Below are 24,773 nucleotides of genomic sequence, written 5' to 3'. Positions count from 1 at the left end.
GATGAGTGGCACTCCAAGAAGGGGCCTTCCAAAGGTACTAATGTAACCGTTACACAATACATTTTAACTGACTGACGTTCTAACAAAAGGAATTCAACTTCCTCATTAGATATCAGGCAGGTGACTATCTCCAGGGACTGTAAATGTTTAGAATATGCACAAATACTGTGTGGGTCAACTTCCTTATTATCACGTTTTTACGAATCTCAGACGCAGTGCTGTATATGTAAACAATAATGCAATACCCTACAGAATACTGTACATTTTGTCAAGTACACAACCCATAGGAAAGATAATCACAGGTGGTCAACAAAACACCTCCCAGAGTTTACTGCAGGTGACTTCTGACAACAGTGTTAATTTTTGATTACAGTGATGATGGAACATGCATGGCATCAATTGCTCTCAATATCGGTAAAATTCTTGCTGTTGATGGGCTACACATGCATGTCTTTTTTAAATTTAGTTGCTTGGAGATGCCACAGGCAATTATTTTAGTGGGAGTCATCGTGTGTGTGTGTGTGTGTGTGTGTGTGTGTGTGTGTGTGTGTGTGTGTGTGTGTGTGTGTGTGTGTGTGTGTGTGTGTGTGTGTGTGGTGTGAGCGAATCCCAGTTCTCTCCCTCCTTATCCTTCATGCTTGAATGCACTTAATGCAGTACAGTGAAGTTGGAGGACGTTATCCTGGAGCACCACGACAGAGGAGGTGGTGGAGGGTACGTGAGAGAGTGCCCGCACAGCGTATGAGGCTTCTGGTGCATAGTACGCTGAGGAATACATGCCCAGTCGTAACTGCTCTGCAGTGCCCGCAGGCTGTGCCAGCCTGTCCTCAACACTGTGCTGATTTTCTCTCTCTCTCATACACACACATTGGGGGGGGGGGGTTGTGTCCACTGCCCACCAGGGTCTTGGGCAGAGCAGGACCTAGTAGAGAAGGCTGTTGTCTCTTTCTCCTTATCTCACTCTGAGTAAGGCCACATTGCTTTACATATACACATTATGCAATCGCTTATCAAACATTTTTTTATATTTTCCTAAACACACTGCCCTCTGAGCATGAGCAACAGAACCCCATATGCCATATACAGACCATGTAAAGGAACTTGTATCTGCTTTACCCTTCCAGACATTTTATGCAATGCTACTTTATGGGATTGTTATTTTTTTGCCTGACTAGGAGAAGGGTCTTTATTACACACATGTACAGTGACATTTTTATATATATATATTTTTTACAGAGCATCAGGTTCGGTATCTACTGAACTTTAGGGCTGGGGCTTTGCAGTGATAGGTATTGGTGCAGCTGTGTGGTTGCTAGGGCTGTGACAATACCAGCATTGGGATATGCTTTCCATAGCAAAAAAATGAAACCGCGAAGCAGAACAAAGTCTTTGGTGCTTTAAAAACCTGCTGTACAGAGCATTTGGAAAGTATTCAGACCCCTTTACTTTTTCCACATTTTGTTACATTACAGCTTTACTCTAAAATGGATGAAAAAAAAAATTCCCCTCATCAAACTACACACAATATCCCATAATTACAAAGCAAAAAGCTGGTTTCTAGACATTTAAAAAAAAATATACATTTGTGTAAGTATTCAGACCCTTTACTCAGTACTTTTTTGAAGCAGAGATTACAGCCTTGCGTCTTCTTGGGTATGCCGCTACAAGCTTGGCACACCTGTATTTGTGGAGTTTCTCCCGTTCTTCTCTGCAGATCCTCTCAAGCTCTGTCAAGTTGGATGGGGAGCGTTACTGCACATCTACTTTCAGGTCTTTCCAGAGATGTTCGATCAGGTTCAAGGCTGGGCTCTGGCTGGGCCACTCAAGGACATTCAGATCCTTGTCCCGAAGCCACTCCTGCGTTGTCCTGGCTGTGTGCTTCGGGTCGTTATCCTGTTCGAAAGTGAACCTTCGCCCTTGTCTGAGGTCCTTTGCACTCTGGAGCCGGTTTTCATCAGAGGATCTCTCTGTACTTTTCTCTGTCATTTTTGCCTCGATCCTGACTAGTCTCCCAGTCCCTGCCACTGAACTACATCCCCACAGCATAATGCTGCCACCACCATTTTTCATTTTAGGAATGGTGCCGGGTTTCCTCCAGACGTGACACTTGGCATTCAGGCAAAAGAGTTCAATCTTGGTTTGATCAGACCAGAGGATCTTGTTTCTCATGGTGTGAGTCTTTAGGTGCCTTTTGGCAAACTCCAAGTGGGCTGTCATGTGCCTTTTTGGTGGCCTGATTGGTGGAGTGCTGCGGAGATGGTTGTCCTACTGGAATGTTCTCCCATCTCCACAGAGGAACTCTGGAGGTCTTTCAGAGTGACCATCTCCCACGATTGCTCAGTTTGACCAGGCAGCCAGCTCTAGGAAGAGTCTTGGTGGTTCCAAACGTCTTCCATTTAAGAATGATGACCACTGTTCTTGGGGACATTCAATTCTGCAGATGTGTTTTGGTACCCTTCACCAGATCTGTGCCTCGACACAATCCTGTCTCGGAGCTCTACAGACTATGTCTTTGAGCTCATGGCCTGGTTTTTGCTCTGACATGCACTGTCAACTGTGGGACCTTTATATAGACAGGTGTGCGCCTTTCCAATTCATGTCCAATCAATTGAATTTATCACAGGGAGTCTCTAATCTAGTTGTTGAAACATCTCAAGGTTGATCGACGGAAACAGGATGCACCTGAGCTCAATTTCGAGTTGCATAGTAAAGGGACTGAATACTTATGTAAACATGTATTTTTTATTTTTTTATACATTTACAAACCATTTCTGAACCTGTTTTCGCTTTGTCGTTGTGGGGTATTTTGTGTAGATTGAGGGTTTTTATTTAAATCCATTTTATATTAAGGCTGTAACCTAACAATGTTGAAAAAGTCAAGGGTTCGGAGTACTCTCTGGGCAGTGTTTGTACAATATGGTGTCCTATAGCTTTTGAAAATAAATACATGTGACTCAGGATGACAACATAATGATGTTTGTTTCCAACATTAGGCCTGTTTCCCTGAAGAAGTTTAAATCCGCTTCATGTCCTGTTTACTTGCCACGGTACTACAGCGTATCGCCTCGTTGCCCTGGGCATCGATAGCGTGTCATATCGTTGTTCAAATAAGAGATTCACACCTCTGCAAAATAGGATCAAACTTTAGTTGATAACCTTTGCTGTATACTCATGAAGTCAGAGGACTTGGTCATTGATATGTGACCAGCAACACACATGCACTTCGGTAGTGAACATCAGTCAGTAGATGTGTTAGTTGGGTGATTTCATGTGCAGGCAGTTAACGGGGCACCTGTAGGCATGGCTGTGAAAGGCCACTGGAATGGCTTCAGAGTGCCCCTGCCGCCCCTCTGATCCCCTTCTGCACCCAATCAGCACTCTAACTGTCAAATGAGATTTAAATATAGAACTCACAGGAGCCAGCTGCTAGTGTTCACCGCCCTTGCCCCCTGTCCCATTCACATGTTAACTAGTGTGTTGTGTTTGGGGTAATGCTATTAAATGAATGTTGAGAGAGGCAGGGTAGCCTAGTGTTTAGAGCGTTGGACTAGTAACCAGAAGGTTGCAATTTCAAATCCCCGAGCTGACACGGTACAAATCTGTCGTTCTGCCCCTGAACAGGCAGTAAACCCACTGTTCCTAGGCCGTCATTGAAAATAAGAATTTGTTCTTAACTGACTTGCCTAGTAAATTAAAATAGCTTGGGGCAAAATCAGCGCAGCTTGTGTATTTTTGACTTCGCTGAACTTGTGGGATATGTATTGACGCTTGTCTGTATGGTGTTTTGGACCTATAGTTTACATGTGTGATGTTTGATATTTTCCCTCTGAGTGAGTGTGGGTCAGGGCTCCCTGAATCCCTGTGTGTGTGTGTGTGTGTGTGTGTGTGTATGCCACCGCCCCGTGAGGTTGGTTAGTGCACTAAAGACAACTAGAGGATCAGGTTACAGAATTCCTTCCTGGTGGAGAGGGAGAGCAGAGTTCTGGAGAGGGAGAGCAGAGTTCTGGAGAGGGAGAGCAGAGTTCTGGAGAGGGAGAGCAGAGTTCTGGAGAGGGAGAGCAGAGTTCTGGAGAGGGAGAGCAGAGTTCTGGAGCGGGAGAGCAGAGTTCTGGAGCGGGAGAGCAGAGTTCTGGAGCGGGAGAGCAGAGTTCTGGAGCGGGAGAGCAGAGTTCTGGAGCGGGAGAGCAGAGTTCTGGAGCGGGAGAGCAGAGTTCTGGAGCGGGAGAGCAGAGTTCTGGAGCGGGAGAGCAGAGTTCTGGAGCGGGAGAGCAGAGTTCTGGAGCGGGAGAGCAGAGTTCTGGAGCGGGAGAGCAGAGATCGGGAGAGCAGAGATCGGGAGAGCAGAGATCGGGAGAGCAGAGATCGGGAGAGTGATGCACGTGCTCCAGAGCGGTTCCAGATGTGGAATGTCACGTCCCACATTTGTATTTTTTTGTTCTTCACCTCCATAACAATGTATTACATTACCGCTGGAATGAAAAATAAATAGGACTGTCCTATTCTGAGCATGGAGTGGTTATATGAGACAGAGAGTAGTGTGGACAGACAGATGGACAGCGAGAGCGAGACAGTCAGCCAGGTGCCCCAGACCCATTGACAATACTACACTACAAAAACACAGAGCTGCTACCACATCATGGTTTAGGGGGATGTTTTTGTGGGATTTTTCTAACTTGATTTGTTGCTTTTTTTTTTTTTTTATGCATCTGCAGGGTATATTTTGAAGATCCTGTCTGTGAGAGCGGTTGTGTGTTTGTGCGTGCGTCATGGTCATGTGCTGGGTGTTAGTAAACAGATGAATGGGAGGCCTGCACAGCCTATGATTCTGCCTGTCTTTCAGCATGTCTCCACTCTTACTATGAACAGATGATGAAGGCATGGGGGGGGGCTTGGAGCTCTTCCCAGAGACCGACTGCTGGCTGTTTCTTCTTTCTACTGAAGAGTGCGTGTGTGCGATTTCTCATTAGTGGTACTGCATATCCTCCAATTGATCGCTATGTAGAACCAGGAAGTATAGCAATTTTTTTTTATGTAAAAAATTAAATTCCACTCATGTCTGGTTATTTTCTGCCCACAGTTCAGGGGAGCACGAACACACACACATGCTACACTATTCATCCCAATCCCACTATGTGTCTGGCTATGGGATCCCTGCTTGTACCTGCCATGGCTATCCCATTTAAGACATTTACATTTAAGTCATTTAGCAGACGCTCTTATCCAGAGCGACTTACAAATTGGTGCATTCACCTTATGACATCCAGTGGGACAGTCACTTAACAATAGTGCATCTAAAACTTAAGGGGGGGGGGGGGGGGGGTGAGAGGGATTACTTATCCTATCCTAGGTATTCCTTAAAGAGGTGGGTAGAAGACTGTGGCCCCTACCTGGTAGAACTGTCTGAGGTGACAGCTGGCTCATAAAAGCCACAATACAGTGCCTTGCGAAAGTATTCGGCCCCCTTGAACTTTGCGACCGTTTGCCACCTTTTGCTACATAATCAAGTCTCCGTATAAATGCACCTGCACTGTGATAGTCTCAGAGGTCCGTTAAAAGCGCAGAGAGCATCATGAAGAACAAGGAACACACCAGGCAGGTCCGAGATACTGTTGTGAAGAAGTTTAAAGCCGGATTTGGATACAAAAAGATTTCCCAAGCTTTAAACATCCCAAGGAGCACCGTGCAAGCGATAATATTGAAATGGAAGGAGTATCAGACCACTGCAAATCTACCAAGACCTGGCCGTCCCTCTAAACTTTCAGCTCATACAAGGAGAAGACTGATCAGAGATGCAGCCAAGAGGCCCATGATCACTCTGGATGAACTGCAGAGATTTACAGCTGAGGTGGGAGACTCTGTCCATAGGACAACAATCAGTCGTATATTGCACAAATCTGGCCTTTATGGAAGAAGAAAGCCATTTCTTAAAGATATCCATTAAAAGTGTCGTTTAAAGTTTGCCACAAGCCACCTGGGAGACACACCAAACATGTGGAAGAAGGTGCTCTGGTCAGATGAAACCAAAATTGAACTTTTTGGCAACAATGCAAGACGTTATGTTTGGCGTAAAAGCAACACAGCTCATCACCCTGAACACACCATCCCCATTGTCAAACATGGTGGTGGCAGAATCATGGTTTGGGCCTGCTTTTCTTCAGCAGGGACAGGGAAGATGGTTAAAATTGATGGGAAGATGGATGGAGCCAAATACAGGACCATTCTGGAAGAAAACCTGATGGAGTCTGCAAAAGACTTGAGACTGGGACGGAGATTTGTCTTCCAACAAGACAATGATCCAAAACATAAAGCAAAATCTACAATGGAATGGTTCATAAATAAACATATCCAGGTGTTAGAATGGCCAAGCCAAAGTCCAGACCTGAATCCAATCGAGAATCTGTGGAAAGAACTGAAAACTGCTGTTCACAAATGCTCTCCATCCAACCTCACTGAGGTCGAGCTGTTTTGCAAGGGGGAATGGGAAAAATTTTCAGTCTCTCGATGTGCAAAACTGATAGAGACATACCCCAAGCGACTTACAGCTGTCATCGCTGCAAAAGGTGGCGCTACAAAGTATTAACTTAAGGGGGCTGAATAATTTTGCACGCCCAATTTTTCAGTTTTTGATTTGTTGAAATATCCAATAAATGTTGTTCCACTTCATGATTGTGTCCCACTTGTTGTTGATTCTTCACAAAAAAATACAGTTTTATATCTTTATGTTTGAAGCCTGAAATGTGGCAAAAGGTCGCAAAGTTCAAGGGGTCCGAATACTTTCGCAAGGCACTGTATTTCCTCCGCAGTCCTAGCAGTTGCTGAAGCAGTTAGAAAAAGCCTTAAGATTAAATTAAAGGTAGGATATGCCTCTCTCCAGTCCCCTCTTTTTTTAAATGCAGCCTTGATGTTTCGATCCCCTCAGTTACTGGCAAGGCCAACTGTAAGGTGGGGGAGTTGACGGGAAAGAGGATGGACGGGATGGCGGCAGGGTGCAGGCAGGTTGCGTGTTTGCGGGGCGCATAGGGGCTCTGCGGGGTGCATAGGGGCTCTGCGGGGTATCTCTAATCAGGATTAGGCAGGGATGCGATGCTGATGACAGGGGGGCGTGTGTCTGTGTAGATCACAGAGTGCTAGGATTAGAGAAGGGTTATTGAGCCGTGGGTCGGGTGGTACTACAGGGAGTCTGCCGAAAATATATATGGGGAAAATAATGTTTACATCAATAGCGCTAGCGACAACCACAATAACACATGTTGAATTACAGACCACAGTACAAGAGTATCTTATAATTTCAAATATCAACTTTCTCAACTCTTAACATTGGCACCAATGCGTGTAATTTGCTCAATTACACTCAATGGAATGAGCAGCTGCGAATACATTTGTTTTCAAATCTATTCATTTTAAAATATTGATTTCTTCTTGCCATTTATCTTTTCACCTGATAAGACAAGAAGCGATTAGATCTATTTTTGCTGACATGATGGAATCTGCAAACTGTTCAAACAGATGCATGCACAAGGAAGGTGGATCATTTTAAATACACATTTTGTTACGTTACAGCCTTATTTTAAATAGATGATTTTTATTTTATTTAATCTACACACACTACCCCATAATGACAAAGGGAAAACAAGTTTTTATAAATGTTTGCACATTTATTAAAATAAATATATATTTTTATTTTACTTAACAATTCAGACCCTTGGCTATGAGACTCAACTGAGCTCAGGTGCATCCTGTTTCCATTGATCATCCTTGATGTTTCTACATGTTGATTGGAGTCCACCTGTGGTAAATTCTATTGATTGGACATGTTTTGGAAAGGCACACACCTGTTTATATAAGGACCCATAGTTGACAGTGCATGTCAGAGCAAAAACCAAGCCATGAGGTCGAAGGAATTGTCTGTAGAGCTCAGAGACAGGATTGTGTCGAGGCACAGATCTGGGGAAGGGTACCAAAACATTTCTGCAGCATTGAAGATACCCAAGAACACAGTGGCCTCCATCATTCTTAAATGGTTTGGAACCATCAAGACTCTTCCTAGAACTGGCTGCCTGGCCAAACTGAGGCTGTAATCGCTGCCAAAGGTGCTTCAAGAGTAAAAGGTCTGAATACTTACACTACTGGCAAAAAGTTTTCACACCTTCTCATTCAAGGTTTTTTCCTAATTTTTCCTATTTTCACATTGTAGAATAATAGTGAAGACAAACTATGAAATAACACATGGAATCATGTTGTAATCAAAAAAATGTGTTGAAGAATCTCAAATATATTTTGATTTGTTTAAGTAGCCACTCTTTGCCTTGATGACAGATTTGCACACTCATCTTCACCTGCAATGCTTTTCCAACAGTCTTGAAGGAGTTCCCACATTTGCTGAGAACTTGTTGGCTGCTTTTTCTTCACTCTTTGGTCAGACACAACATCTCAACTGGGTTGAGGGTGGGTGATTGTGGAGGCTAAGTCATCTGATGCAGCACTCCATCACTCTTCTTCTTGGTCAAATAGCCGTTACACAGCCTGGAGGTGTGTTGGGTCATTGTCCTGTTGAAAAACAAATGATAGGCCATCCCACCTGGTTTGCGCTTATTGTGACTATCACTGCAGAATACTGTGGTAGCCATGCTGGTTAAGTGTGCCTTGAATTCTAAATAAAACATTGACAGTGTCACTAGCAAAGCACCATCATACCACCACCTCCATGCTTCAAGGTGGGAACCACACATGCAGAGATCATCCGTTCACCTACTCTGCGTCTCACAAAGACACGGCGGTTGGAACCCAAAATCTCAAATTTGGACGCATCAGACCAAAGGACAGATTTCCACCGGTCTAATGTTCATTGCTCGTAATGGTGTCCTTTAGTAGTGTTTTCTTTGCAGCAATTGAACCATGAAGGCTTGATTCGTGCAGTCTCCTCTGAACGGTTGATGTTGAGATGTCTGTTACTTGTACTGTGAAGCATTTTTTGGGGCTGAAATTTCTTAGGCCGGTAAATCTAATGATCTTCTCCTCTGCAGCAGAGGTAACTGGGCTTTCCATTCCTGTGCCGGTCCTCGTGAGAGCCAGTTTCATCATAGCACTTGATGGTTTTAGCGACTCTACTTGAAGAAACTTTCAAAGTTCTTGAAATTTCCCGTACTGACTGACCTTCATGTCTTAAAGTAATGATAGACTGTCGTTTCTCTTTGCTTATTTGAGCTGTTCTTGCCATAATATGAACTTAGCCCTATTTGGTAAAATACCATCTTTTGTAATACCCCCTAAATTGTCACAACACAACTGATTGGCTCAAATGCATTAAGAAGGAAATAAATTCCACAAATTAACCTTTTACAAGGCACAGCTGTTAATTGAAATGCATTCCAGGTGGCTACCTCATGAAGCTGGTTGAGAGAATCCCAAGAGTGTGCAAAGCTGTTAAGGCAAAGGGTGGCTACTTTGAAGAATCTCAAATATAAAATATATTTCGATTTGTTTAACACTGTTTTGGTTACTACATGATTCCATGTGTTTTTTCATAGTTTTGATGTCTTCACTATTATTTGACAAGGTTTAAAATAGTAAAAATAAAGAAAAACCCTTGAATGAGTAGGTGTTCTAAAACCTTTGACCGGTAGTGTATGTAAATGTGATATTTAAGTTCAATATTTTTTTTTTTTTTTTGTCATTTTGGGAGATTGAAGGAATAAACTTTTTAATCCATTTTATAAAAAGGCTGTAATGTTACAAAATGTGGATTAAATTTAAGGTGTCTGAATTATTTTTGAATGCATTTACATTTACATTTAAGTCATTTAGCAGACGCTCTTATCCAGAGCGACTTACAAATTGGTGCATTCACCTTATGACATCCAGTGGAACAGCCACTTTACAATAGTGCATCTACATATTTTAAGGGGGGGGGGGGTGAGAAGGATTACTTTATCCTATCCTAGGTATTCCTTAAAGAGGTGGGGTTTCAGGTGTCTCCGGAAGGTGGTGATTGACTCCGCTGTCCTGGCGTCGTGAGGGAGTTTGTTCCACCATTGGGGAGCCAGAGCAGCAAACAGTTTTGACTGGGCTGAGCGGGAACTGTACTTCCTCAGTGGTAGGGAGGCGAGCAGGCCAGAGGTGGATGAACGCAGTGCCCTTATTTGGGTGTAGGGCCTGATCAGAGCCTGGAGGTACTGAGGTGCCGTTCCCCTCACAGCTCCGTAGGCAAGCACCATGGTCTTGTAGCGGATGCGAGCTTCAACTGGAAGCCAGTGGAGAGAGCGGAGGAGCGGGGTGACGTGAGAGAACTTGGGAAGGTTGAACACTAGACGGGCTGCGGCGTTCTGGATGAGTTGTAGGGGTTTAATGGCACAGGCAGGGAGCCCAGCCAACAGCGAGTTGCAGTAATCCAGACGGGAGATGACAAGTGCCTGGATTAGGACCTGCGCCGCTTCCTGTGTGAGGCAGGGTCGTACTCTGCGGATGTTGTAGAGCATGAACCTACAGGAACGGGCCACCGCCTTGATGTTAGTTGAGAACGACAGGGTGTTGTCCAGGATCACGCCAAGGTTCTTAGCGCTCTGGGAGGAGGACACAATGGAGTTGTCAACCGTGAATGCACTGTACAGTGGTTCCTCCTTTAGAAGTTGCATCATACTGCGGCACACCTTGCGCACTGCCGCAGCATTCTGTAGCACACCATTTAATTCTCAGCCATTTTTTTCTGGTACTGCAAGTTATTGCTAGTTTGACCACCAGAGGGAATCTTTGAGAAGCAGTTGATAGTCTTCCATATTGGCATTACCAGAAATGTAACCTTTTTTGTAATAACATAGTATTGATTTTAAGAAATTTGGCTCAATTAATTTGAATAATATTATTGTTTCTATTCAGAGAAAAACAAAACCCTAAGGGAATGGAAAATATGGCGCTGTACAACGTGATGGTCGGGAGTAGGCTTCTAAATTGTTTTCCTTCATTAGACAACTTTGTTCCAATGTTTCTGTAAATCAGTGATATGTATTCCCATAGTAATTTGTTATGGATCCATAACTAAATCAACTTCTGCATTTTGAAACTGTTTTTTTGTTCATTATTGTCACGCCTTGGTCATAGTATTTTGTGTTTTCGTTATATATTTGGTCAGGCCAGGGTGTGACATGGGTTTATTTTGTTGTATTTCGTATTGGGGTTTTGTAGGCATTGGGATTGCAGCTGAGTAGGGGTGTAGCATAGGTTTGGCTGCCTGAGGCGGTTCTCAATCAGTCAGGTGATTCTCGTTGTCTCTGATTGGGAACCATAGCTGGGGTTTCACTGTGTATTTTGTGGGTGATTGTTCCTGTCTCTGTTAGTGTTCACCAGACAGGCTGTATAGGTTTTAACGTTCCGTTTGTTGTTTTTGTATATATACAGTTATTTCATGTATCGTTGTTTTTTCATTAAAGAACATGAGTAACTACCACGCCGCATTTTGGTCCGACTCTCTTTCGACAAACGAACGCCGTTACAATTATTATATTAACAAAATGTGTTTTTGTTTATTAGGTTACTGTGCAGTCTACAATGCATACTGTAGTAAACATGGGAAAGTGCCAAATTCCTTACATAAGGGAGAGCAGGCCATGTCTGTACTACAGAATGCAGGGCACGCGGGAGACCGGTGTTATTTCGTAGTTGTGATGTCTTCACTATTATCCTACAGTGTAGAAAATAGTAAAAATATAGAAAAATCCTGGAATGATTAGGTGTGTCTGAACTTTTGACTGGTACTTGCTTAATTAATTTGATGTTTCTATTCCATGAAACAACGAAACCCTCAGGGTTTCCGTTATGATGGAATGGAAAATATGGTGCTGTACAACGTGACGGTCGGGACTTGGCTACAGGATTGGAGGATTCGGAATTGTTTGCCTTTATTAGACAACTTTGTTCCTTTTTCTGTAAATCAGTGTTATTTATTCCCATAGTAATTCATTATGTAATCATAACTATATCAACATCTGCATTTTGAAAATGTTTTTTATTTAATTATTATTTTATTAATGAAATGTGTTTATTAGGCTACTGTGCAGTCTACAGTACATTCTGTAGGAAACACAGGAAAGTGCCTAATTCCTTACAAAAGTGAGAGGTCATGTCAACTACAGAATGCGGGGCATGTGGGAGACTGGGGTTCAAATCCCTGTCGAGGAGGAAGGAGTAGGTTGACCTTGTAAATAGGAATGTGTTATTTGATAGTTGTGAAGTCTTCTCTATTATTGTACAATGTAGAAAATAGTAAAATTCTTGAATGAGTAGATTTGTCCAAACTTTTTGACTGGTACTTGCTGGAACGGAAAATGTCGGTCCTCAGTACAGTACTGGGCTATTTACAAGGAAGGAGTAGGCTGTCCTTGTAAATAACAATTTATTTTTAAAACTTCTTAACCTGTTGAATCTAGGGCAGTGGTTCTTAACCTTGTGGGAGGTACTGAACCCCACCAGTTTCATATGCGCATTCACCGAACCCTTCTTAATTGGAAAAATAAAATATGATTTTTTTAAATTCAAAACATAGTTATATATTTTACTGCTGCACAAAATGAACCGTGCATCAACATCACTGTGTTCAAAGAACAAAATCATCAAAACATGATTTTCACACACAAACAAAAACATAATAATGAATATTTACTGCAAATCAGTGTGACTTCTGCTGTTGCCTTTCAGAGACCAGTTCAGAAATGCCCGGCTTCACCTTGACAAGTGCCACTCTCATGTTATCTTTGCAGCAAAGTCTGTTCCTTTTCTTCGTTTTTATGTCCAGCATCCTCAAAAAGGATTGCTCGTAAAGATATGTTGTAACAAAAGGTATGAAAATCTCCAGAGCTTTCTTAGCAATAACAGGGTACGTTACCATTTGTTGACACCAAAACGTTGAAAGCGTTGTTGTTCTGAAGAGTTGCTGTTGAACCTGGCTCTGCTGAATTTCAATGATTTCATAGAGGTATTCACGTTCCCAAAGTAAACGGGCTATTTTTTAGGACCAGAAAATAGAATATGCATAGGATAGAAAACACTAATGTTTCCAAAACTGTAAAGATATTGTCTGACAGAACTGATATTGCAGGCAAAAGAATGAGACAAATCCAATCAGGAACGCAGCAGTTTCTAAATAAGAGTCCCTTCCTATGCTTCTCTATTGAGCAGTGAATGGGATATCAACGATATTTCCTTTTCTATGGCTTCCTTAATGTGTCTAGTATCAGAAGACATAGTTTCAGGCTTTTATTTTGAAAAATGACCGTGTACAACATTGCGTCATTGTCCACATAATTTTTCTGGAAAAAGGAACATCTAATTGGGAGTCTCGTGAGTGAAAACATCCGGAGCTCATCAAAGGTAAACGATTTAGTTTGATTGCTTTTCTGATTTTCTTGACCAGATTGCCTGCTGCTAGCTAGGCATAATGCTACGCTAGACTATCAATAAACTTACACAAATGCAAATATTCAAAATCTGAGATGACTGGGTGATTAACAAAAGGCTAAGCTGTGTTTGAATATATTTCACTTGTGATTTCATGAATATGAATACTTTCTAGTAAGATTTGTTTTTGTCCGTTGCGTTATGCTACTTAGTGTCAGTTGATGACAATTATCCCGGATCCGGGATGGGTAGATCCAAGAGGTTGATCAGCCCCTTTACAAGAAAAAATTCACCTAAAATGACATACCCAAATCTAACTGCTTGTAGCTCATGCCCTGAAGCTTGTAGCTCAGGTCCTGGTACCATTTTGAAAGGAAACACTTCGAAGTTTGTGGAAATGTGAAAATAATTTTTGACGATAGAACACAATAGTTCTGGTAAATGATAATACAAGGACGAAACCAACTGTTATTTTGTATTTGTTTGTACCATCATCTCTGAAATTCAAGAGCGAGGCCACAGTTTATTATCCCAGCCCAGGTGCAATTTAGATTTTGCCCACTAGATGGCAGCAGTGTATGTACAAAGTTTTAGCCTGATCAATAAACTATTGTATTTCGGCTCAATTTTGTATCAACCTCAAATGTGCCTACCGTAATTGCTGGACTATTACGCGCACCTGAATATAAACTGCACCCACTGAATTATATAAAAAAGATGTATTTTGTACATAAATACGCCACACATGTCTATAAGCCGCAGGTGCCTACCGGTACATTGAAACAAATGAACTTGGTCACTATCTTCCTCCTCCTGTGCACTGAAACCACTGAAGTCATCTCCTTCGGTGTCATAGTTGAATAGCCTCAGAATTGCTTCATCCGATGTTGGATCGTTTTCATTGTCGCTCTCGTCACTTTCATCCGGAGGCAAATACCCCGCTGAGCTCATGCTGCCCCTTCAACACGCAGCAGTCCAGCCTTTCGAAACCCGTTGATGATAGTGGATTTTTTGACAATGCTCCACGCTGTCAGGACCCACTGGCAGACTTGACCATAAGTTGGTCTTCGCATGCAGCCCGTTTTAGTGAAGGATTTCTCCCCACTTGTCATCCAAGACTCCCACTGAACAAGGAGTGCCACCTAAAATGCACGATTTACACTGATGTCGAGTGGCTGCAAATACTTTGGGCCATCTGCTTTTCTTCCCTCTGAAAGCCTTTGTTGTCTTTTTGCAATGAGTCAGTTCCTCACGCTGCTGTTTCCAATGTCTTATCATCGACTCATTAAGGTCAAGCTCCCATGCAGCAGCTCTCTTTCCTTTTCCAACAGCCAGATCGATCGCCTTCAACTTGAAAGCTGCATCATATGCATTTCTCAGTGTCTTTGCCATGATGAGGGTGACAATTACTACCGTAATCGGATTGATGGGAAGTTTGAGCGCGCTCGATTTTACGTCACATTATGTGACTGTGCTCAGTTTTTTGGCGGTGGGAAAAATCCATAAATTAGCCGCGTTATTGTATAAACCGCGAGGTTCAAAGCGTGGGAATGAAGTAGCGACTTATAGTCCGGGAATTACGGTAATTTGTTTAATAGTAACTTTTCATGTTCAAAATTGTGCACTCCTCAAAAAATATAATGGTATTCTTTCACTGTAATAGCTAATATATTTGACAGTGCAGTTAGATTAACAAGAATTTAAGCTTTCTGCCAATATCAGATATGTCTATGTCCTGGGTAATGTTCTTGTTACTTACAACCTCACACTAAGAGCATAACATTTCTGCACCCTGATTTTCTAATTATTGTCTAAACAATACCCAAATGGAGATTAAGTGAAAATAAAAAAATCTCATTGATTTATTAAAACCAGTCCCCATGCTTGCCCTCAGAGCAGCACAAACGGTGCTACAATAGTTGTAGGCTTTTGCTTCTAACTTTTATACGCTTTTTAAATAAATAAGACCTACACCATTTTTAACAGCACATTACTCAACACTAGTGAGACTCATTTTGCCTATGGTAGGCCTACAGTATATTATAAAATATGTTTTTCAATGATGTGACTCTCCGCCAATAATTACATTTAGAGAATTGGAGGACTCTAAATTAATATCTAATGGGCATTTTCCGTTAGTATCTGTGAGAATATCTAAGCTTATCTAGGCTTTTATATAATTCTAAATTAATAATTAATAATTCTAAATTAATAATAATTGCTTTGTTTAATAAGTAAGAATATTTTGGAGATTTTGTTTTCATTTAACCTAGGAAAGGATAAAGGCAATTTTTGAACATGGGGTGAGACATTCTCACTAATTTGTAAGTAAAGCCAATAATTTAGAATTATTTCTGGAGACACCTAACTTGATTATTTAGCAGTCAATGCACATCTTAAGAATGTCATGGAATATTTGAACATTTTCGTTTCTCGATGCTTGTCTCAGAGCAGCGCAAAACGGTGCTGAAATAGATTAGATGGCCACAGCGGGAACGCTATGTATTCTGTGCCCACTCTTGGTATCTCTCTTCGGTTACACATTATTGAAATAGCAGAACATATATAATAGGTCGACTGATATATGATTTTTTTTCAACGCCGATACAGATTTATTGGAAGACCAAAAAAAGACGATACCGATTTTTAATCTGGCTTTTAATTTTTATATATATTTGTAATAATGACAATTACAACAATACTGAAATAAAACTTTTTTATTTTAATATAATACATACAATCTATTTAGTCTCAAATAACGAAACATGATCAATTTGGTTTAAATAATGCACAAACACAGTGTTGGAGAAGAAAGTAAAAGTGCAATATGTGCCATGTAAACAAGCTAACGTTTAAGTTCCTTGCTCAGAACATATGAAAACTGGTGGTTCAATATGCCCAGTTCAGAAGTTTTAGGTTATAGTTATTATAGGAATTATGACTCGTTGACTATTTTCTCTCTCTACCATTTTTGTATTTCAAGTACCTTTGACTATGGGATGTTCTAATATAGTTTTGCCAGCCTAATCTCAGGAGTTGATAGGCTTGAAGTCATAAACAGAGCTGTTAATCAAGCATTGCTAAGAGCTGCTGGAAAACGCAGTAAAGTTTGAATGAATGCTTACGAGCCTGCTGCTGCCTTCCACCGCTCAGTCAGACTACTCTATCAAATGTCAAATCATAGCCTTAATTATAATAGAATAAACACAGAATTGGTCATTTAATATTGTCAAATTCGGAAACTATCATTTCAAAAACAAAACGTTTATTCGTTCAGTGAAATATGGAACCAGGTGGCAACCCGAAGTCTAAATATTGCTGTTACATTGCACAGCATTCAATGCTATGTCATAATTATGTACATTTCTGGCAAATTAGTTCGCAACAAGCCAGGCGGCCCAAACTCTTGCATATACCCTGACTCTGCATGCAATGAACGCAAGAGAAGTGACACAATTTACCTACATAGCACAGCTAAATGGACATTTAATAATGTAGATGACATGGGTGTTGGAGCGCCTAATAATGTCATTTATATGGAACTGTTTTACTGTATGTGGGTGGCAGAAATATTCACACTTCATCATATTGTTGCACTGTGTCCAATGATAAAACATGCCGGTGTTTCTTGACCGCAGCTCCCACTCTTCGAGTTCAAAGTATATGTGGTTGTGAACATTCCAGAGTGTTCTTTAGCTTTAGCGGGTCTTTTTTCTAGCAGTTCGTCTCGTGTTTTCCTCACTGCCAAATTAATCATCCACACATTGTGGAGAATAGCCTCTTCTTTGAAATGTATTGCGCATCTCTGCTGCTTTTTCGAAATGGTCCTGAAAATGATTTCTTCGGGGGGGGGGGGGGTTCACACCTAGCTCCGCTATTAGACAATTCTTTACTAAATGTTGAATAGTCTATTGTTCAGCTAAAATCCCATCCTGCAGTGCTTGTGAAAAACTAATAATAATAATTTTCCCACTTTCCAAGTTAAAGATTCCAATTGATAAAGTGTTTTTAGCCACAATCGGCCCGAAACATAATTAATACATTTGGGCTCAGTCGATAGTGTGCTGGACTTCGGGCTAGAATGTTGAGGGTTCGAAACCTGCTCCCTGTTTCATTACATTATTATGCCGGTCGCAGAGCAAATAGCCTGTCATGATGTTTCTAGTCCATTGAATAGTTAATGTTTAATCATTGATGTCCCAGAAACCGGAGTGGTAAAAACTGTTGAAGTGTATAATGAATGAGTGTGATACACCTGGTATTGGTGGAGTGGTTGAAATACGAGTTTTAATGACTCCAACCTAAGTGTATGTCGACTTCTTCAACTGTATGTTGAAGAAGTTTACATACACATAGGTTGGAGTCATTAAACTCGTTTTTCAACCACTCCACAAATGTCTTGTTAACAAAATATAGTTTTGGCAAGTCAGCTAGGACATCTACTTTGTGCATGACACAAGTAATGTTTCCAACAATTGTTTGCAGACAGATTATTTCACTTATAATTCACTGTATCACAATTCCAGTGGGTCAGAAGTTTACATACACTAAGTTGACTGTGCCTTTAAACAGCTTGGCAAATTCCAGAAAATTATTACATTTACATTTACATTTAAGTCATTTAGCAGACGCTCTTATCCAGAGCGACTTACAAAATGTCATGGCTTTAGAAGCTTGGAGGTGTACCTGTCAATTGGATGTGTACCTGTGGATGTATTTCAAGGCCTAGCTTAAAACTCAGTGCCTCTTTGCTTGACATCATGGGAAAATCAAAAGAAATCAGTCAAGACCTCAGAAAAACAATTGTAGACCTCCACATGTCTGGTTCATCCTTGGGTGAAATTTCCAAATGCCTGAAGGTACCACGTTCATCTGTACAGACAATAGTACGCAAGTATAAACATCATGGGTCCACACAGCTGTCATACTGCTCAGGAAGGACACGCGTTCTGTCTCCTAGAGATGAACGTACTTTGGTGTGAAAATTGCAAATCAATCCCAGAACAACAGCAAAGGACCTTGTGAAGATGCTGGAGGAAACGGATACAAAAGTATCTATATCCACAGTAAAACAAGTCCTATATTGACATAATCTGAAAGGCCACTCCGCAAGGAAGAAGCCACTGCTCTAAAACCGGCATAAAAAACCCTAGACTATGGTTTGCAACTGCACATGGGGACAAAGGTCGTACTTTTTTGGTGAAATGTCCTCTGATCTGATGAAACAAAATTCAAACTGTTTCGCTATAATGACCATCGTTATGTTTGGAGGAAAAAGGAGCACGCTTGCAAGCCGAAGAACACCATCCCAACTGTGAAGCATGGGGGTGGCAGCATCATGTTGTGGGGGTGCTTTGCTGCAGGAGGGACTGGTGCACTTCACAAAATAGATGGCATCATGAGGGAGGGAAATTATTTGGATATATTGCAGCAACATCTCAAGACGTCAGTCAGGAAGTTAAAGCTTGATCGCAAATGGGTCTCTCAAATGGACAATGACCCCAGGCATACTTCCAAAGTTGTGGCAAAATGGCTTAAGGACAACAAAATCAAGGTATTGGAGTGGCCATCACAAATCCCTCACCTCAATCCCATAGAAGATTTGTGGGCAGAACTGAAAAGGCATGTGCGAGCAAGGAGGCCTACAAACCTGACTCTGTTATACCAGCTTTGTCAAGAGGAATGAGACAATTCACAACGTATTGTGGGAAGTTTGTGGAAGTCTACCCAAAACATTTGACCCAAGTTAAAGAATTTAAAGGCAATGCTACCAAATATTAATTGAGTGTATGTAAACTTCTGACCCACTGGGAATGTGATGAAAGAAATAAAAGCTGAAATAAATCACTCTACTATTTTTCTGACATTTCACATTCTTAAAATAAAGTGGTGATCCTAACTGATCTAAGACAGGGAATTTTTACTAGGATTAAATGTCAGGAATTGTGAAACATTTAAACTCTGTTTTTTTTGTCTAAAGTGTATGTAAACTTCCGACTTCAACTGTATGTATATGTGCGGATTGGAAATTATGCAGACAATTACATTGATAGAAGCCACAAACTATATGCAATTTTAAAACTGATCTACCCCCCAGAACTTTAATAAAAAAAATGTATTGCCATTTTTTTAATCTGTCTGTACTATCCCTTTAATATTGAGTGGGAGGGAACAAATAACCTACTTATAGGAACAGCACCATCTACTGGTAAGATCTTGGTAATATCAGGATGCAGAATTGGACATAACAAACAACTTTAATGGCTAATTTCTCTGTACTGGGTAAAATACAACACCAAATTCATTGAGAATACATTACAGCTCCATACTACTTGTCAGACATCGAGAACTGATACTGTATACTGGTTGTTTGGGTGGGTTTGGTCAGGGGTCCATGTGTGGCTTTTAACCATTTCTTTGGATTCCTCATGTGTTAAGTTGGGTCCAAATTGGATGTTGGGTACTATTTTTATTGGATATTATTTTGCTTAAATTCTCATGATGTTGCAAGAATACTAATCTAATCTGTTTCTAACTATATCAATAATTTCAGAACAATCTGAGATGATGGGTTTCATGGCTTGCTGAAATTACATGGAACCACCCATCAGTAATACTGTGTAACCAAACAAAGCAGGGCACTCCTAAATGCCGTTTGTCCAGGATTTGACAACATTTTCTGGACCAGAGAGCATTCTGACACCACGCGGTGGCCTGGTGAGTGACTGATGATTATAGCATGATTAACAGTGTGTGATGTAAGGTATACTACATGGCCAAAAGTATGCGGACAGCCCTTCAAATTAGTGGATTCGGATATTTAAGCCATATTCGTTGCTGACAGGTGTGTAAAATCGAGCTCACAGCCATGCAATCTCCAGTAGATTGGCCCGTACTGAAGAGCCACCTTTCCAACGAGTCAGTTCGCCAGATTTCTGCCCTGCTAGAGCTGCCCCGGTTTATTGTAAGTTCTTTTGTTGTGAAGTGGAACTGTCTAGGAGCAACAACGGCTCAACCGCGACATGGTAGGCCATACAAGCTCACAGAATGTGACTGCTGAGTGCTGAAGCGTGTTAGTCGTCTGTCCTCAGTTGCAATACTCACTACCCAGTTCCAAACTGCCTCTGGAAGCAACGTCAGCACAAGAACTGTCAGTTGGGAGTTTCACGAAATGGGTTTCCATGGCCTGAACAGCTGCACACAACCTCAACATCACCATGCGCAATGCCAATTATTGTCTGGGGTGGTGTAAAGTTTGCCGCCATTGGACTCTGGACCAGTTGAAATGCGTTCTCTGGAGTCACGAATCACGCTTCACCTTCTGGCAGTCCGACGGACGAATCTGGGTTTGGCGGATGCCAGGAAAACGCTACCTGCCCCAATGCATAGTGCCAACTGTAAAGTTTGGTTGAGGGTGAATAATGCTCTGGGGGTGTTTTTTTTCTTCTTCTTGGTTCGGGCTTGGCCCCTTACTTCCCGCGAAGGGAAATCTTAACGCTACAGCATACATAGACTTTCTAGAGAATTCTGTGCTTCCAACTTTGTGGCAACAGTTTTTGGGGAAGGTATTTGTGTGCCTAAACACCAACTGTGTGTGTGAGGGAGGGGGGGGGGTGTTGATGTGTTTGTTCATTACCATGAAATAAATATATATATATATATATATACTGCATGAATTCATTTTTGTTAGTAGGGCTATAATGCATGAATTGGTATGAGTGTGTAAATATTCCTCCATGTGTATATTCATTAGATATGTTTGATTTTCAGTATGTAGGTCTGTGTTGCAATGTGCCCCAGTATTATGTTGCCTGTCCTGTCTCTGTGACTGCTCTGTGCTGCAGACACTTATTTTTAGCCGTTTGTCACCTACAAATCATGAATGTGCTGCGTAGTGCATTTCCCTCTACTGCCTAGCCCCCACTCTGCTCCTGACCAGCTAACCTTTACTGTTACTGCCTCCTGCCTACTCAACACCACACCTCCCCCTCACAGCTCTGCAAACACGGGAGCTTCCTAGCTGACCACCCTTGTTGTGTACAGCCTATGTCCAAATACACTGAGTTTCCATAATTTTAGTGGATACCTCAACCATGTCTGTGACTATAACACTAACGGGCTATAAGTGGATATACAGTCGTCTCAGTCTACTAGATACAGGGCCACAGTACACCACTAGTACACAACTGATTTTGCTGTGTTAGAACCCCATGTGGCGGTGCCCTGCGGTAGAGTGGTGCAGAGTGATGACCTCATTCTGTCCCGCGGTGATGACCCGGTTCTGTCTTCCTGCTCAGTGCAGTGATGCTGAATCAGAATGGGGAATATTTCAGAGACCGAGAGAGGAGGGGGAGTCCTGTGCTGCAGTCAGTCCAACTTTCCTCTTGTACTTTTCCATGGCAACTGGAAGACGGACGAGAGGTATTTACATTATGACCAGGTGACCAGTGTGGAGGAAGGGGGAGGTGTGTGTGTGTCCTTGTCACCCATCCAATCACAGTGGAGTTTTTTTGGGCCTAGCCCTGCAGAGTGCAGATGGTGGGAGTGTCCTTGGTTGACAGATAGAGGGGGTGCTGTCTGACTGACAGCTTGTCTCAACATATTGTGTTGAGATGCAAGGTGCTAAAGTTAATGGTAGAGAGCTGATTTTGAGGGCTCCAGTCTACCTCATTCTTAGCATTCTGATCTCATTGTCCCATGAAGTGGGACAATAAACTTTGATTTAGATTTGAAGTGACCTTGAACTGATATAACCCATGGTAAAGTGAATAAATAGATTTTAGAGTACAGTCTGGTATTATATGAAATCCTTGCAGCGGTGAGTCTGCTTTAACATTTCAAATAAATATGACAGCTTGGATATTGAAAAAATACAATGCCTGTGCCCTGGTCTCTGTTCAACCAAAATGTAGTGACACAGCGGGGTTGTGGCCATAGGCAAGGTGAAATAGCTTTTTTACATTACGTTTAAATTATGTTTTGACGCTTTTTGCAGATATTCCTTTTTTGAAACATTTTTTTTTAGTTATGGAGGGTGGTCTGAGCACTCACAAACAAATATTTAGGCTAGGGGCTAGAGCGCTCTTTCTCTCTGGAGTCCTGGTCGTCGGTAGTTTTTTTTCTGATGTACGGTCGTCCGTGCAACCTCCCTCCTTCCTTCCCTCCCTCCCCCAGTTCCCAAGGTCCATGCTGCTTTTCCTGGAATTGGAGGCAAGCAGGAACACACAGCTTCCAGATTCCTGCTTCTCTCTTCCGTTCTCTGCCCAGGTTTTGAGGGTAATTGTTATTTTGCTCCTTTTTGTTTTTTAAATATTTTTTTTATTACTCGGGTCGGAAAGGCACAAAGGACCAAGATACCGGAAGTTAAACTAGGTGAAAGACTGGTGTCTGCGTGCTGCAGTCAGTCAGACTGACAAGTGTCGGCTTGTCAGTGTCAGTGACGTTTCGGTTGTACCACAGCCCCGGAGCCAGGCTCCTGCTGCTTTTAGAAGGCTGTAATACAGGGCCCTCCAGAAACACACACAAATAAACCCCTGCAAGCACAAACACACACACAACAATTTGTACACACACACACACACACACAATGTCTTACTTCCTCACACACACCTGCTCTTGTACGTATGTGCATATATTAATGCATACTGACGCACAGACCGAGCATGTGAGTGTGTGTGTCAGCAATTTGTAGGGTTTCTAAAACTATACTGTGACTGAAATAAGGCTCCGATTCAGAACAGAACCGGTATAGGAATGGATTTGATAAAGACCTCCCTCAGTCTATCACACAGTTTACGTTTAAACATTTGATTTCTGCATACTACGATTACATTGCGGTGTCTTTGATTTACTGATATACTCTCTCTGTTTGTGTGTGTGCGCGCATGCGTGTTTTTGTAGTAGGCTAATGTATATAGGGTACACTGTTTTTGGGGGGAAATGGCCACATTTTATAGGAAGTTTCAGTACATTTTAATATTTGTAGCTACTTTTCAAAATAAATACCTGCAGTCAACTGGGGCCATCGTATTTATACTGTTTATCATAGAAAGAATGTAGCCAGCTACATTTCGTCATGTTTTTCTTAAAGTTAATCTTGCATTTTATCGCAGCAAAGTTGGCTGGCTACACCGAGAAAAGTAGCTACACCTGTCTGCCGATAGAATGCCTGTTCGTGAATTCTCGTGGACAAATGCAACTGAAGCACAAAATGAGTCTGATGCCAAGCAGATATTTCAGTAAGAAGTATTTTCTGTCTGCATTTACAAAATGCAGCAAGTTATTTACTTGCTTTCAGAATTCTGAGTTAACCATACCCCGAAGTTCAGCTTGCTAGTTAATCAAAGTAAGTGGCTGAATTAAGCAAGTGCCGGTGCATCATATTGTGTCAGCTTTCTGCCGTGTTTGAGAAGTCAAAGACCGTTGCGTGAGTTATTTATACAGCTGCCACTATCCTGATATCCTTGCGTTTTCTTTTTTTTCCTTCTCTGTTCCCGGCCCGTCTTCTCCGAGCAGAGCACTTCGACTGTGTGTGTAATTTACAATGCTATGCTTGCTTTACTTGTCTGTCATTGTGAGGCGTTCTGGGAGACAGACAGACACGTGTAACGGGCCTCCTAAGAACATGTCTCAGTTTGTCCAACACATCCCTCTATGGTTACCGAAACCCATTCCCCCTCTCTTTCCACTCCTCTTCCCTTCAACCTTCCTTCCAGATCCTCATGCAGGCATTCCCCAATCGAAGGGTGCCACCCCTAACCTCTGACACGTTACTTTCCCTAGGGAACCGTCATGTATCCGCCCCGACTCCCCCGTCTGTCTCTTTGTCTTCATATCACTCTCTCTTTTGTTCCCCCTCACACTGTCTAGTATGCAATTTCCACTTCATTTCAGTGCTGTACAGTTACTGTCTCTGAAGCATGCACATGTGTATGCAAATAGTCTGCTGACAAATAAAAACAGGTTCACTCACACACACACACACAGATGGTTGTACACAGGTCCTTATCCATGGGGTAGTGGAAAAAAACGTTAGTGTCGTGACTCCAGGCCAGGGCCTTCCTTCTCTGGGCTAGAGTGTTTTACTGGAAAGGGCGCCATGACACTTCATTGAACCAAGGCCCTGTGCTCTGGCCTCGTAGCTTATAATGCAGTGTGGGTGTGAGATGGTGAAACTGGCACCACTAGGGCTGTGGTGGTCACGAAATTCCGTCAGCTGGTTATTGTCAAGCAAATAACTGTCGGTCTCACGGTATTTGAAGTTTAAATAACGTAAACACGTTTAGCGTCTCCTGGCTTCCACACACAGCCTACAAGCCATTTTAAAAAGTAAGAAATCCATGTAATTTAGCCAACACCTTCACAATAAATCCATTATTGGATTTAGA

The 24,773-nt window shown here is 41.9% G+C and overlaps 1 protein-coding gene across 1 annotated transcript in view; it reads left to right on the top strand.

The window, feature by feature from the left end:
- Positions 1-24,773, top strand: part of LOC124038167 (echinoderm microtubule-associated protein-like 4) — a 95,363-nt gene that overhangs the window by 1,004 nt on the left and 69,586 nt on the right. The gene's annotated exons all lie outside the window — the stretch shown is intronic.

This window comes from Oncorhynchus gorbuscha, linkage group LG06 (assembly GCF_021184085.1).
Source record: "Oncorhynchus gorbuscha isolate QuinsamMale2020 ecotype Even-year linkage group LG06, OgorEven_v1.0, whole genome shotgun sequence".
Classification (NCBI taxonomy): Eukaryota; Metazoa; Chordata; class Actinopteri; order Salmoniformes; family Salmonidae; genus Oncorhynchus; species Oncorhynchus gorbuscha.
This window is presented reverse-complemented; position numbering and strand designations above follow the sequence as displayed.